The 15,271-nt window shown below is 42.8% G+C and overlaps 1 protein-coding gene across 1 annotated transcript in view; it reads right to left on the reverse strand.

Moving 5' to 3' along the window:
* Window positions 1-15,271, reverse strand: part of LOC117965704 (E3 ubiquitin/ISG15 ligase TRIM25-like) — a 300,687-nt gene that overhangs the window by 161,161 nt on the left and 124,255 nt on the right. The gene's annotated exons all lie outside the window — the stretch shown is intronic.

Below are 15,271 nucleotides of genomic sequence, written 5' to 3' on the forward strand. Positions count from 1 at the left end.
GACAAACAAAACGGACTACACAGACAAACACGGTGAGCTTCTTTTACTACTTATTTTGCTTTACAATACCCTCCGTCTCCTAACCCGTTCTCCACTCACCGAACACCAACCCCGACTGAGTGAAAACATGCAGCTTTTATGCAGTTGTACCGAGATTCGATTGCTAGTCAATCATTCAATTGGAATCTCGGTACAACTGCACGTGAATTAATTAAAGTGCAATTCCCCGTGCTCACATATTACTTTTTACTTGCACGTGATGTGATGTGCCATCCCCGTGCCTAAATACAAATATACAATTTACACACACGTGAAACACAGACCGCTTATATCCCGTGTACCAATGCCTAAACACCAACATTTACACACAACACGTAACATATAACATACACAGGGGGGGCACTTTGCCACAGTGGCACAGACAGACAGACAGACAGACAGACAGAGAGACAGGCAGACAGACAGACAGACAGACAGACACATAAGCTCAAAGAGAACATTAGATGTTTCAGATAAACCCATGAAGACTGGAGCAGATGTGACGAAACTGGGATGTGATGTACGGTTAGTGTTGTTTAGTGTTTTAGTTGGGGAAGGTTCTGGTTAGCCATACTGTGCTGGAGTTCTGAGATATGCCCTGGTATAAAATTGCCATCTGTGTAGAAAGGCATGTACAGTCCATGCACAGAAACACACAAGCACAGAAATGAGACACACACATATAGAGACACAGGTGAGAGACACATTACAAAACAAACACACAGTTTACAGTAAAAGCAATTAATCTTCATTTCAATTTATAGTTACAAAGGCTAAGGTTGTCAGTTTTAGGTACAAAAAAAACATTTTGCAATTTTGTAACCGATCCTATGTGGAAAAATTCTGCTCGGGTGCCATGTTGTCGAACTTAGAGAGTGGCCACTTCCTGTGAATAATAGGTTTTCCAAAAACATCCTGTTTTTTCCCCACCTATAACTTCACAACAGTGACATCACCCTGTGTCACAAAGACGGCCGGAGTGGGTGGCGTCAGACCAGAGCCAGGAAATAAACAGCAGAGACTTGGGGTTTTGGTGAGGCTGAACGCGTGATCGCGCTCAGCATTTAATAAAACAGCACAGAAAATAAAAGGTTTGAACAGAACACAAAACAGGACACGGCACTTGCGCCAAAATAAATAGACAAACAAAACGGACTAGACAGTGCACAACAGACAGACGAACAAACACGGTGAGTGAAAACAACTACTACTTCTTCTTTTCATTAACATTTACCTCCGCTCCACACCCGTTCTCCACTCACTGAACACCTAACCCCGACTGAATGAAAATGTGCATCTATATATACTGTTGTGCTGGGATTCAATTACTAATTAATTATTCACTTGAATCCCAGCACGTGAATTAATTCTGTGCAACCCCGTGCTCACATATTACATTTAACCAGCACGTGAAGTGATTTGTGCCCTCCTCGTGCCTAAATACAAATCTACCTTTTTAAATCACACGTGAAACACAGACCCGTTTATATCCCGTGTACCAATCTATACACCAACATTTACACACGCACGCAACATACAACACATAATACACAAATGCACACAGGGGCGGGGCACATTGCCACATATACCCCCCCTTGTGCGCAGCACACATGGCCTCAACGGCCACCTCCCCCCTTAAAAATCCAGCAGTCCAGGACAAAGTCTCGGGCTGGGAAGGGAGGCTTCAGTGGGCCCATGGCTGGCCATGCTGTCAGCACCCCTGCCGGTAGTGGCACGGCTGACAGCATGCTGGTCCATTCCTGCAGCGAAACTGCTGCTGGGGAAAGTGGTCTCCTGACCTCTCCCCCTGTCTTTGTAGCCGGTAGCTCCCTTTGGTGGGGCTCCGACCACAGTACTTCCAGCAGCAAAGAAGCTGCAGTGGGAGCAGGTCTCCGGACCTCCCCCACGATCTCCGGCAGCGAAACTGCTGCTGGGGTTGGTGGTCTCCAGACCTCCTCCCCCTTCTTCGTGGCCGACAGCTCCCCTTTCTGGGGCTCCGGCCACCGTACTCCCCGTGGTGGAGGTACGGGAAGCAGAGACAGCTCCTGCTGTTCTGCTTCTGGCAGTGGTGGAGGCAGAGGCAGCTCCTGCTCCTCTGCTCCTGGAAGTGGCAGAGGCAGCTCCTGCTCCTCTGCTCCTGGCGGTGGTGGTGGCGAAGGCAGAGGCAGCTCCTGCTGCTCTGCTCCTGCTGGTGTAGGTGGCGGAGGCAGAGGCAGCTCCGGCTGCTCTGCTCCTGCCGGTGTAGGTGGCGGAGACAGAGGCAGCTCCGGCTGCTCTGCTCCTGCCGGTGAAGGTGGGAGCAGTGTGTAGTCTCCTGCCGATGGAGGTGGGAGCAGCGTGTAGTCTCCCCCTTTTCCAGGGGACTGGTGCTGCTCTGCCTCTCTTGCAGGGAACTGGTGCGGCTCCGCCCCTATTGCAGGGGACTGGTGCGGCTCTGCCTCTGAAGAGAAAACCAGCAGGTATTCTTCCTCTGCTGGTTGTGCTGGGGAAACCAGCAGGCATTCTTCCTCTGCTGGTTGTGCTGGGGAAACCAGCAGGCATTCTTCCTCTGCTGGTTGTGCTGGGGAAACCAGCAGGCATTCTTCCTCTGCTGGTTGTGCTGGGGAAACCAGCAGGCATTCTTCCTCTGCTGGTTGTGCTGGGGAAACCAGCAGGCATTCTTCCTCTGCTGGTTGTGATGGGGAAACCAGCAGGCATTCTTGCTCTGCTGGTGAAGGTGGGAACAGCTGCCTCTCAGGCTTCGGATTCCCGCGGTCCCCCCGTCTGGGCGCTGGACGCTCGCGGTCCCCCCCGTCTGGGCGCTGGACGCTCGCGGTCCCCCCCGTCTGGGCGCTAGTTCCTCCTCTTCATATTGGGTGGGGCATATGGCTAACGTGTGCCCATAAGCCCCACAGCCAGGGCATAACTCTGCCGCGAGGTTCTTTAAAAAAACCTCCCAGCCATCATCCCCGACCTCCTCCTTTTTGGGCTGTGGACGCACCGACTCCTCCCTTTTGGGCTGTGGACGCTCAGGCTCCTCCCTTTTGGGCTGTGGACGCTCAGGCTTCTCCCTCTCGGGCTGTGGACGCTCAGGCTCCTCCCGCTCGGGCTGTGGACGCTCAGGCTCCTCCCGCTCGGGCTGTGGACGCTCAGGCTCCTCCCGCTCGGGCACTGGAGAGGGCAGCGACTGCTCCTCTCCCTCTTGCTCACTGGAAGGCATCCCTCCCATGTCTGCAGCTAGGTACCCCAGCACCACCATGGTGAGGTCACGAACGGATGCCGGGTTGTGTTGTTGCTCCCAGTCCTCCCATCGTTTCCCATCTCGCATCTGCAGCGCGTGAATAACCCAGGGGAGGTCACTGGCGAAGTTCCCCTCGGGGTGCACCAGCCAGTCCCATATTTCCCGGGACGGTGGGGAACCCGGTGGCAGTGGGGGTAGAGGGGTGGCTACTGCCCCGTTGTGGCTGTCCTCCTCCCAGCCCGGCATGCAGGATGAGGGCTGCAGCTGTTGTTGTTGCTGCTTCTGCTGCTTCCTGCAGGTCTTTCTTCCCATCCTCGCTTTACTATTTTTTTTTTTTTTTTTTTTTTTTTACAAAACCCCCTCTCCTGGTCTGACGCTTGGAGGCGCTATTATCCCACTTCTGACACCACGTGTCACAAAGACGGCCGGAGTGGGTGGCGTCAGACCAGAGCCAGGAAATAAACAGCAGAGACTTGGGGTTTTGGTGAGGCTGAACGCGTGATCGCGCTCAGCATTTAATAAAACAGCACAGAAAATAAAAGGTTTGAACAGAACACAAAACAGGACACGGCACTTGCGCCAAAATAAATAGACAAACAAAACGGACTAGACAGTGCACAACAGACAGACGAACAAACACGGTGAGTGAAAACAACTACTACTTCTTCTTTTCATTAACATTTACCTCCGCTCCACACCCGTTCTCCACTCACTGAACACCTAACCCCGACTGAATGAAAATGTGCATCTATATATACTGTTGTGCTGGGATTCAATTACTAATTAATTATTCACTTGAATCCCAGCACGTGAATTAATTCTGTGCAACCCCGTGCTCACATATTACATTTAACCAGCACGTGAAGTGATTTGTGCCCTCCTTGTGCCTAAATACAAATCTACCTTTTTAAATCACACGTGAAACACAGACCCGTTTATATCCCGTGTACCAATCTATACACCAACATTTACACACGCACGCAACATACAACACATAATACACAAATGCACACAGGGGCGGGGCACATTGCCACACCCTGTAATCAGTGTTATTCTATTCTGCTGACAGGGTGATGTCTTCATGGAATCAGTGTTATTCTATTCTGCTGACAGGGTGATGTCTTCATGGAATCAGTGTTATTCTATTCTGCTGACAGGGTGATGTCTTCATGGAATCAGTGTTATTCTATTCTGCTGACAGGGTGATGTCTTCATGGAATCAGTGTTATTCTATTCTGCTGACAGGGTGATGTCTTCATGGAATCAGTGTTATTCTATTCATGACAGGGTGATGTCTTCAGTGTTATTTTAGGGGATACCTTGGGACTCTCGCCATACTTTCTCACCAACTTAACATGATCACTGGTAAGTGGAATATTGAACTTGCAAGTTTAGGGGCAACTGAGCAAGATCCGAGTCAGAGCTCAATGCATCCTAATGAAGATGAAGATCCAAGTCGGAGCTCAATGCATCCTAATGAAGATGAAGCTCTACTACATTCCTAAAGGAAGGTATCGAGGTGGGGACTGAAGGATCACATATCAATTGTACATAACATTGAACTGGACTCTATTGAACTTTTCACATTAATTGAAGATCGCTGACATGACCATTCGACTAAATGACCATTCGATGTAAAACCTATTTGTTTAAATAATTTAAAATAATATACAGTCCCTATAGAAAGTCTACACCCCCTTTCAAAATGTTCACCTTTTGTTGCCCTAGTCTGGAATTAAAATGCATTAAAATAGTTTTTTTTTTCATTTATCTACACATCCTACCCCACAACCTCCAAGTGAAAAAAATATTTTAGAAATTTGTAGAAAATAAATTAAAAAATAAAAACTGAAATAGCTTGGTTGGATAAGTGTCCACCCCCTTTGTAATAGCAATCCTAAATTAGCCCAGATGTAACCAATAGCCTTCAAAATCACACACCAAGTTAAGTGGCCTCCACCTGTGTTAAATTGTAATGATTCATATGATTTCAGGATAAATTCAGCAGTTCATGTAGGTTCCCTCTGCTGGGTAGTGCATTTCAAAGCAAAGACTCAACCATGAGCACCAGGCACAGATCAGGGGATGGGTATAAAAAAATATCAAAGGCCTTGAATATCCCTTGGAACATGGTCAAGACTATTATTAAGAAGTGGAAGGTGTATGGAACCACCAAGACCCTGCCTAGATCAGGCCGTCCCTCCAAACTGGAAGACCGAGCAAGAAGGAGACTGATCAGACAGGCTACCAAGAGGCCAATGGCAACTTTACAAGAGCTACAGGCTTTTATGGCCAAGACTGGTCAAAGTGTGCATGTGACAACAATATCCCAAGCACTCCAAAAAATATGGCCTGTATGGTAGGGTGGCAAAAAGGAAGCCATTACTCAAGAAAGCCCACCTTGAATCCCGTTTGAAGTATGCAAAAAAAACACTCAGGAGATTCTGTAGCCATGTGGCAAAAAGTTTTGTGGTCTGACGAAACTAAAATGGAACTTTTTGGCATAAATGCAAAGCGTTATGTTTGGTGCAAACCCAACACAGCGCATCGCCCAAAGAAAACCATCCCTACTGTGAAGCATGGTGGTGGCAGCATCATGTTATGGGGATGTTTCTCATCAGCAGGGACTGGGGCATTTGTCAGGATAGAAGGGAAAATTAATGGAACAAAGTACAGAGAAGTCCTTGAGTAAAACCTGCTGCCCTCTGCAAGAAAGCTGAAACTGGGATGGAAGTTCACCTTTCAACATGACAACGACGCAAAGCACACAGCCAAAGCTACACTGGAGTGGCTAAGGAACAAAAATGTAAATGTCCTTGAGTGGCCCAGTCAGAGCCCCGACCTAAATCCAATCGAAAATGTGTGGCATGACTTGAAGATTGCTGTCTATCAACGCTGTTTATCCCCAAGGAACTTGACAACTATCGATTGCTGTCTATCCCCAAGGAACTTGACAGAGCTTGAACAGTTTTGTAAAGAATATTGCCAAATCTAGGTGTGCAAAGTTGGTAGAGACCTATCCCAACAGACTCACAGCTGTAATTGCTGCCAAACGTGCTTCCACCAAGTATTAACTGAGGGGGCTGGAGACTTATCCAATTATGATCTTTCAGTTTTGTATTTTTAATATTAAAACTATATAAAACTTTTTTCCCCTTAACAGTGTGTAGATAAGTGGAAAAAAATCCTCATTTAAATGCATGAAACTCTAAGGCACTGACACAACAAAATGTAAAAGAAGTTCAAGGGGTGTAGGCTTTCTATAGGCACTGTATATGTTTAGCTTGATATATGAATAAATTACACACATGAACTGTATGTGACAGATTGTATTTTCTAATGTCAACTTGAGGCCTGAAGCAAGGCTAAATATATGTGTGAATGAACATTAGAATGTCATTTTTCTAACAATCCTTTTGATTCCAACTTTGCTTGTTTCCTTAGACATGCGTCATCTCTGCAGTCAATTGTGGAATTGTAGTCCTGGGCAAAATGTTGCAGCAGCAGAGATCAGATTTAAAATAAATACAAAAATAGTTACCTTGTGAAGATTAACTAGTCTGCTGTGAAGATTAAGTTGTTATGGATATGTTTTTAAAACACACACGGTTGTAAAGTGAAGTGAAATGCAACTGTCTAAAAATCATGGGACATAATGATTAAGCATGTTGATCTGTTAAACAATTTAACTGCGCTTCAGTGCTGTGGTTATTTTTAATCCTTTATTCATAAAGCATGTATATCTGTCTGCACCCGCTGAAGTCTGTTCTACATTTTAGATGTGGCTAACCAAAATAAGAGTCCAGATTATCTTTGTTTTAAAAAATAAGTTTATTTGTGAGCTTTATTTGTGCCACGGTGTATTGTCTGTAGCCAGATTCATGTTCCCCTAACTAAAATTAATTTAAAACAATCACAATGTTTTCTTTTTCCTTTCAGTTTAATATATTGAGGTGTGTACCTACAGACACACAGCTTTCTACACTGGCACTCACCTACAGACACACAGCTTTCTACACTGGCACTTACCTACAGACACACAGCTTTCTACACTGGCACTTACCTACAGACACACAGCTTTCTACACTGGCACTTACCTACAGACACACAGCTTTCTACACTGGCACTTACCTACAGACACACAGCTTTCTACACTGGCACTTACCTACAGACACACAGCTTTCCACACTGGCACTTACCTACAGACACACAGCTTTCTACACTGGCACTTACCTACAGACACACAGCTTTCTACACTGGCACTCACCTACAGACACACAGCTTTCTACACTGGCACTTACCTACAGACACACAGCTTTCTACACTGGCATTTACCTTATTAAAAGGAAAACCAATCAGTTAAGTAAACTTCAATTTGATTTCCACAAAATTTTGCCTTGGATAAATGCGTCTGCTAAATAATAACCACAAAACTAAAAAGAACATGGATGACCTCCTCTCTACAGGAGATTTTAAATGAATATATGAAAGATGATGCTTTTACCTATCAGATGTAATACTACATGATATTTATAATGTATGTCGATGCTCTGTTATTATTTTTTTCACATACTGTTTCATATTTTACTACCTAACCCACAACTATTACCAACATAAACTACCACAGCCATAAAGACACTGCGATCCTTCATACAAGACCCATACTGGACCTTTGAGCTCACCCGAAGATACCCTGGAACTCTTATGTCTGACAGAAGGCCCAGACGAACAGGGATACCTCAGGGCTCTGAACATGATCCCAGGTAAGTGGAATATTGAACTGGTAAGTTTAGTGGCATCCTTCAGATGAGAAGTAAACCGAGGACCTATTGTAAGTGACTCTGCAGCAGCAGCATTTGTGATGCATAGTTCAGCCACTAGGCTAGGGAAGTCGCTTTGGATAAAAGTGTCTGCTAAAAGACTAATTAATAATAATAATAATAATAATAATAATAATAATAATAATAATAATAATAATAATAATAATGAACTGGACTCTCTATTGAACTTTTCACATAACTGAAGGTGGCTGACAATACCACAAAGGAACGTGTGAGATGTGAGGAGTATGAAAATATGGTTTTCTGAGAAAGAGACAAACAGACAATCTTGCACGTTTCTACATACATGCAAGAACAGAAACCACAAGCATCTGATAGGTAAAAGCAGAACAAGCGGTCGTGTCGGGTTAAGCATAGAAAAGGTGAAAAACCACAGCCTAAGTTCTGCAACAAAGAGGGTTACAAAGAGTGCATGTGAAACTAGGGAGGACTGAGTAATGAAGCTAGTGGAAGACTGACAACAGACCAGAGCAGTACAATAAACACCTGAGCCACTTCTTCCAGAGATAGAAATCCTATACTTTGTCTCACACAGGATCGCCATGCTATATTATTGAAATGTATGTGTTCATGGGACTGTATATATATGGGGTCTCATAATCAAACATTAAATTACTTTAGATTTAAACCTATTGATTTAGATACTTTAATATATATATATATATATATATATATATATATATATATATATATATATATATATATATATATATATATACAGTAAGTCTGATATATGAATAAATTATACAGATTTACTGTTTGTGACAGATTGTATTTTCTAATGTCTACTTGAGGCCTGAAGGAAGGATAAATATATAAGAACATAAGAAAGTTTACAAACGAGAGGAGGCCATTCAGCCCATCTTGCTCGTTTGGTTGTTAGTAGCTTATTGATCCCAGAATCTCATCAAGCAGCTTCTTGAAGGATCCCAGGATGTCAGCTTCAACAACATTACTGGGGAGTTGGTTCCAGACCCTCACAATTCTCTGTGTGAAAAAGTGCCTCCTTTTTTCTGTTCTGAATGCCCCTTTATCTTATCTCCATTTGTGACCCCTGGTCCTTGTTTCTTTTTTCAGGTCAAAAAAGTCCCCTGGGTCGACATTGTCTATACCTTTTAGGATTTTGAATGTTTGAATCAGATCGCCGCATAGTCTTCTTTATTCAAGACTGAATAGATTTATTTCTTTTAGCCTGTCTGCATATGACATGCCTTTTAAACCTGGGATAATTCTGGTTGCTGTTCTTTGCACTCTTTCTAGAGCAGCAATATCCGTTTTGTAACGAGGTGACCAGAACTGAACACAATATTCTAGGTGAGGTCTTACTAATGCATTGTAAAGTTTTAACATTACTTCCATTGATTTAAACTCAACACTTCTCGCAATATATCTGAGCATCTTGTTGGCCTTTTTTATAGCTTCAGATGAAGACATTTCGGAGTCAACATAAACTCCTAGGTCTTTTTCATAGATTCCTTCTTCAATTTCACTATCTCCCATATGATATTTATAATGCACATTTTTATTGCCTGCGTGCAGTACCTTACACTTTTCTCTATTAAATGTCTTTTGCCATGTGTCTGCCCAGTTCTGAATGCAACAGTGTTTGCCACTCCTCCTATTTTTGGCTCATCTGCAAATTTAACAAGTTTGCTTACTATACCAGAATCTAAGTCATTAATGTCGATTAGGAATAGCAGAGGACCTAATACTGATCCCTGTGGTACTCCACTGGTTACGTTGCTCCATCTTGAGGTTTCTCCTCTAATCAGTACTTTCTGTTTTCTACATGTTAACCACTCCCTAATCCATGTGCATGCATTTCCTTGAATCCCTACTGTCTTCAGTATGAGAATTAATCTTTTATGCAGGACTTTGTCACAAGCTTTCTGAAATCTAAATAAACCATGTGTGAATGAACATTAGAACATCATTTTCTAACAATACTTTTGATTCCCACTTTTCTTGTTTCCTTAGACATGCGTCATCTCTGCAGTCTATTGTGGAATTGTAGTACTGGGCAAAATGCTGGTGCAGCAGAGACCAGATTTAAAATAAATACAAAAATAAATGCTTTAAAACAAGTACACCCCCGGTTTAAGTAGAAATCATGTCATTTATTTCATATAAACAACTGTTTTGATTGATCATATTTTATGACAAGAATTAAGGCTAAAAAATAGGAGGGATTATATTTAAGAATGGTGGCCAATTAGTTTTTTTCCTCCAAATTAAGATATGTTTAATGTTTCAGCCCCGAGCCGTGGCACAGACTCTTTTTGAGCTCCATGCTGCTTTCACGGGCACTGCCCCCAGCCAACCAGGACCCCCCAATCAGGACAGCGCTGGCCGAGCCTACATACTCAATTAGTTGCCTAGCAACACATCTCCTGTTGCGCGTCCCAGCAACGTCCATGAAGGCACACATCCAGTTAAGAACCAGAGACAGGGTAATCCCTGTCACCGTACATAACAACATTCTCACTACTGTGGTGCATGTGGGGCTATATATAGATAGAACACAATGTGTTCCCTTATGATAAGCTAGCCAATATGGCTTATGCTTATGTAAAGTTCTAGATTGTGTATTGAAAACCTGGCGTTTGAAGTTTTCAATGGTGCCTCACTGCCCCTTTTAAAAAGATGCCCCCCTTCCCTCAGGAACCTCTACACTGGCACTTACCTACAGACACCCAGCTTTCTACACTGGCACTCACCTACAGACACACAGCTTTCTACACTGGCACTTACCTACAGACACACAGCTTTCTACACTGGCACTTACCTACAGACGCACAGCTTTCTACACTGGCACTTACCTACAGACACACAGCTTTCTTCACTGGCACTTACCTATAGACACACAGCTTTCTTCACTGGCACTTACCTACAGACACACAGCTTTCTACACTGGCACTTACCTACAGACACACAGCTTTTTACACTGGCACTTACCTACAGACACACAGCTTTCTTCACTGGCACTTACCTACAGACACACATCTTTCTACACTAGCACTCACCTACAGACACACAGCTTTCTACACTGGCACTTACCTACAGACACACAGCTTTCTACACTGGCACTTACCTACAGACACACAGCTTTCTACACTGGCACTTACCTACAGACACACAGCTTTCTACACTGGCACTCACCTACAGACACACAGCTTTCTACACTGGCACTTACCTACAGACACACAGCTTTCTACACTGGCACTTACCTACAGACACACAGCTTTCTACACTGGCATTCACCTACAGACACACAGCTTTCTACACTGGCACTTACCTACAGACACACAGCTTTCTACACTGGCACTCACCTACAGACACACAGCTTTCTACACTGGCACTTACCTACAGACACACAGCTTTCTACACTGGCACTCACCTACAGACACACAGCTTTCTACACTGGCACTTACCTACAGACACACAGCTTTCTACACTGGCACTTACCTACAGACACACAGCTTTCTACACTGGCACTTACCTATAGACACACAGCTTTCTACACTGGCACTTACCTACAGACACACAGCTTTCTACACTGGCACTCACCTACAGACACACAGCTTTCTACACTGGCACTCACCTACAGACACACAGCTTTCTACACTGGCACTCAGCTACAGACACACAGCTTTCTACACTGGCACTCACCTACAGACACACAGCTTTCTACACTGGCACTTACCTACAGACACACAGCTTTCTACACTGGCACTTACCTACAGACACACAGCTTTCTACACTGGCACTTACCTACAGACACACAGCTTTCTACACTGGCATTCACCTACAGACACACAGCTTTCTACACTGGCACTTACCTACAGACACACAGCTTTCTACACTGGCACTCACCTACAGACACACAGCTTTCTACACTGGCACTCACCTACAGACACACAGCTTTCTACACTGGCACTCACCTACAGACACACAGCTTTCTACACTGGCACTCACCTACAGACACACAGCTTTCTACACTGGCACTCACCTACAGACACACAGCTTTCTACACTGGCACTCACCTACAGACACACAGCTTTCTACACTGGCACTTACCTACAGACACACAGCTTTCTCTGGTAATAAAATATGTATAACCCCCCCCCCCTTTTTTTTCGCAGAGAGCCTTCAAAATCGCGTGAGCTGTCCTGTTTCCTTTTACTAGTAAGGGCAATATGATAGCCGATCCAGCCATAGATTTCAATAGATATGAATTATTGAGTCTAAGGGGTTTACAATTGTATGAAGAATCAGTAAAGACACTGCGATCCTTCATACAAGACCCATACTGGACCTTTGAGCTCACCCTAACTCTTATGTCTGACAGAAGGCAGCCCAGATGAACAGGGATACCTCAGGGCTCTGAACATGATCCCAGGTAAGTGGAATATTGAACTGGTAAGTTTAGTGGCGTCCTTCGGATGATAAGTAAACCGAGGTCCTATTGTAATAATAATAATAATGATACTACTAATAATAATAATGAACTGGACTCTCTATTGAACTTTTCACATAATTGAATGTGGCTGACAATACCACAAAGGAACGTATGATATTTGAGGAGTATGAAAATATGGTTTTCTGAGAAAGAGACAAACAGACAATCTTGCATGTATATACATACATGTGAGAACAGAAACCACGTGCATCTGATATGTAAAAGCAGAACAAGCGGTCATGTCGGGTTAAGCATAGGAAAAATGAAAAACCACAGCCTAAGTTCTGCAACTACAGGCAGTTGGGGGTTACAAAGAGTACATGTGAAACTAGGTAAGGACTGAGTAATGAAGCTAGTGGAAGACTGACAACAGACCAGAGCAGTACAATAAACAGCTGAGCCACTTCTTCCAGAGACAGAAATCCTATACTTTGTCTCACACAGGATCGCCACGTTATATTATTGAAATGTATGTGTTCATGGGACTGTATATATATGGGGTCTCATAATCAAACATTAAATTACTTTAGATTTAAAACCTATTGATTTAGATACTTTAATATATATATAAGTTTATTTTATAAATACATTATACAGATTTACTGTATGTGACACCCCCGGTTTCAGTAGAAATCATGTAATTTATTTCATATAAATGTTAATTTTTTATACGTTAGTTGCCTTGATGAACTAGTCTGCTGTGAAGATGAAGTTGTTAAAAAAACACACAAGCTTGTAAAATGAAGTGAAATGCAGCTGTTTAAAAATCATGGGCTGTATTCATCCTCTTAGATCCATGTAAACAATGTAACTGTGCTTCAATCCTCTGGCTATTTTCAGTCCCGTATTCATACAGCATGTATATCTCTGTCTGCACGCACTGAAGTCTGTTCTTCATTTTAGATGTGGCTAACCAACATACGAGTCCAGACTGTTTTTGTTTTAAAAAAATTGTTTACTTTTTAGCTTTATTTGTGTCACATTGTCTGTAACCAGATTCATATTCCCCAAACTAAAATTCAATAAAAAAATTCACGAGTTACATTTTCTTACAGTTTAATATATTGAGGTGTGTACCACAGACAATGTGAAGGAGGAAGTCAGGATGAGTCAGAAAGGCAGCACACTGAAGCAAGCCTGTGTGAAGCAGAAAGCAGCCAGGGCCAGTGAGGAGCATCACAATGTATTTCCACATTCTTAACTGGAATACACATTTATTCTGCTAATAACAAACACATTGTTTGGTACAGATTACATACATGTGCAGATAATACAGGTGTTTGGAGAAATACAATGAGCATCATTATAAGAACTGGTGTAGATTTATCCATGTTAACCCTATAATGCATTAAGTACATTCAAAAGATGTAATGGAAAAATATTTTGCATTCAACCACACCCTGTGAGGGTTAATTGATTTTTCATTAATGTTTTTCTTTTCCATGTAAAACCTGCCGTCAAAAAGGGACTTACCTGGATAATGTCACCTGCTGTACAACATGAGCTGAAAGGACATTCCAAACAGTGCCGTGCTGGCTGTCCATGGAGGCCCTACACCATATTGACACTGCTATGGCAGGTGTTTTTTTAATGAAAAACCTTATTCAATAAGCAGATTAATTTGAAATACAAAAATAAATGACCCAGACAATGAAGTGTAAATCATTTGTGTTTAATGTGAGTTGTCCTGATTTGTTTACAGCTAATATACAGTTTTATATTTTCATTCATTGCAAAAGTCTTGTATCGTCTATTCAGTATTTATACCGCATTATAAATGCTGTTACTAACATGTTTAATTATAATTAAAATTACTGTTTGTGCTTTTTTAATTACTTTTGGGAGGAGGTTTTCCGTCAACCACCTTTGCTTCAAGACATACAGCTCAGTAATGTTCCTGCTCCAGAACTGAAGCCTGCCTGAATTGCTTCTTTTATATTAAACAGATCAGTTTTGTATGTACAGAACGGTATCTAATTATTCTGTTGTTCATTTATTAAGTTGATCAGATGAAGTGGATAGGGTGAGCTTGATTAGTATCTGCCTTTCTCCTACTTTAACAACTTTGCTTAGAAAATATTTTATGCAAAGTATGTTAAAGTGACTTGAAATCTAAATGCTGTATTAATGTTGTATTTTAAACATACGCTGGCAGCGTGTAACAGTCACGTTTATTAGAATCAATTACGATGGGCTGCAGTTCTCTTTGTTCTGCTGGCTGTGTTTAACAGCTTTGAATTGGGGGAAAATGTTCAGAAGAGATGAAAAGTGTTGTCAGTCAGAATAGAATAATATGATTCTTCTGCTGCTGGGGGCTGAAGGGGACCCCAAGACCTCTGCTTTTCTTCTGCCTCCCCATTTATTTTGACCACCAGCCACCTGTGTGAAATCACTAGGAGCAGTATTTGAGGATCAGTGGGTTTCCTACCTGGGAGCAGTGTGTTCATGAGCAGTGAGATATACACCCCTTCCCTTTAGACCTCTCTCCCTCTCTCTTTCTCAAGCACTTAGCCTGGGTAGACTGGCTGCACGGTGCTTTCATGTGATTTATTTAATTTTCAATAAATGTTTTTCATTATAATTAAAATGACTGTTTGTGTTTTTTTAATTACTTTCAGGAGGAGGTTTCCCATCAGCCACCTTTGCTTCAAGACATGCAGCTCAGTAATGTTCCTGCTCCAGAACTGAAGTCTGTCTGAATTGCTTCTTTTA

The sequence above is a fragment of the Acipenser ruthenus genome, chromosome 52, assembly GCF_902713425.1.
Source record: "Acipenser ruthenus chromosome 52, fAciRut3.2 maternal haplotype, whole genome shotgun sequence".
Classification (NCBI taxonomy): Eukaryota; Metazoa; Chordata; class Actinopteri; order Acipenseriformes; family Acipenseridae; genus Acipenser; species Acipenser ruthenus.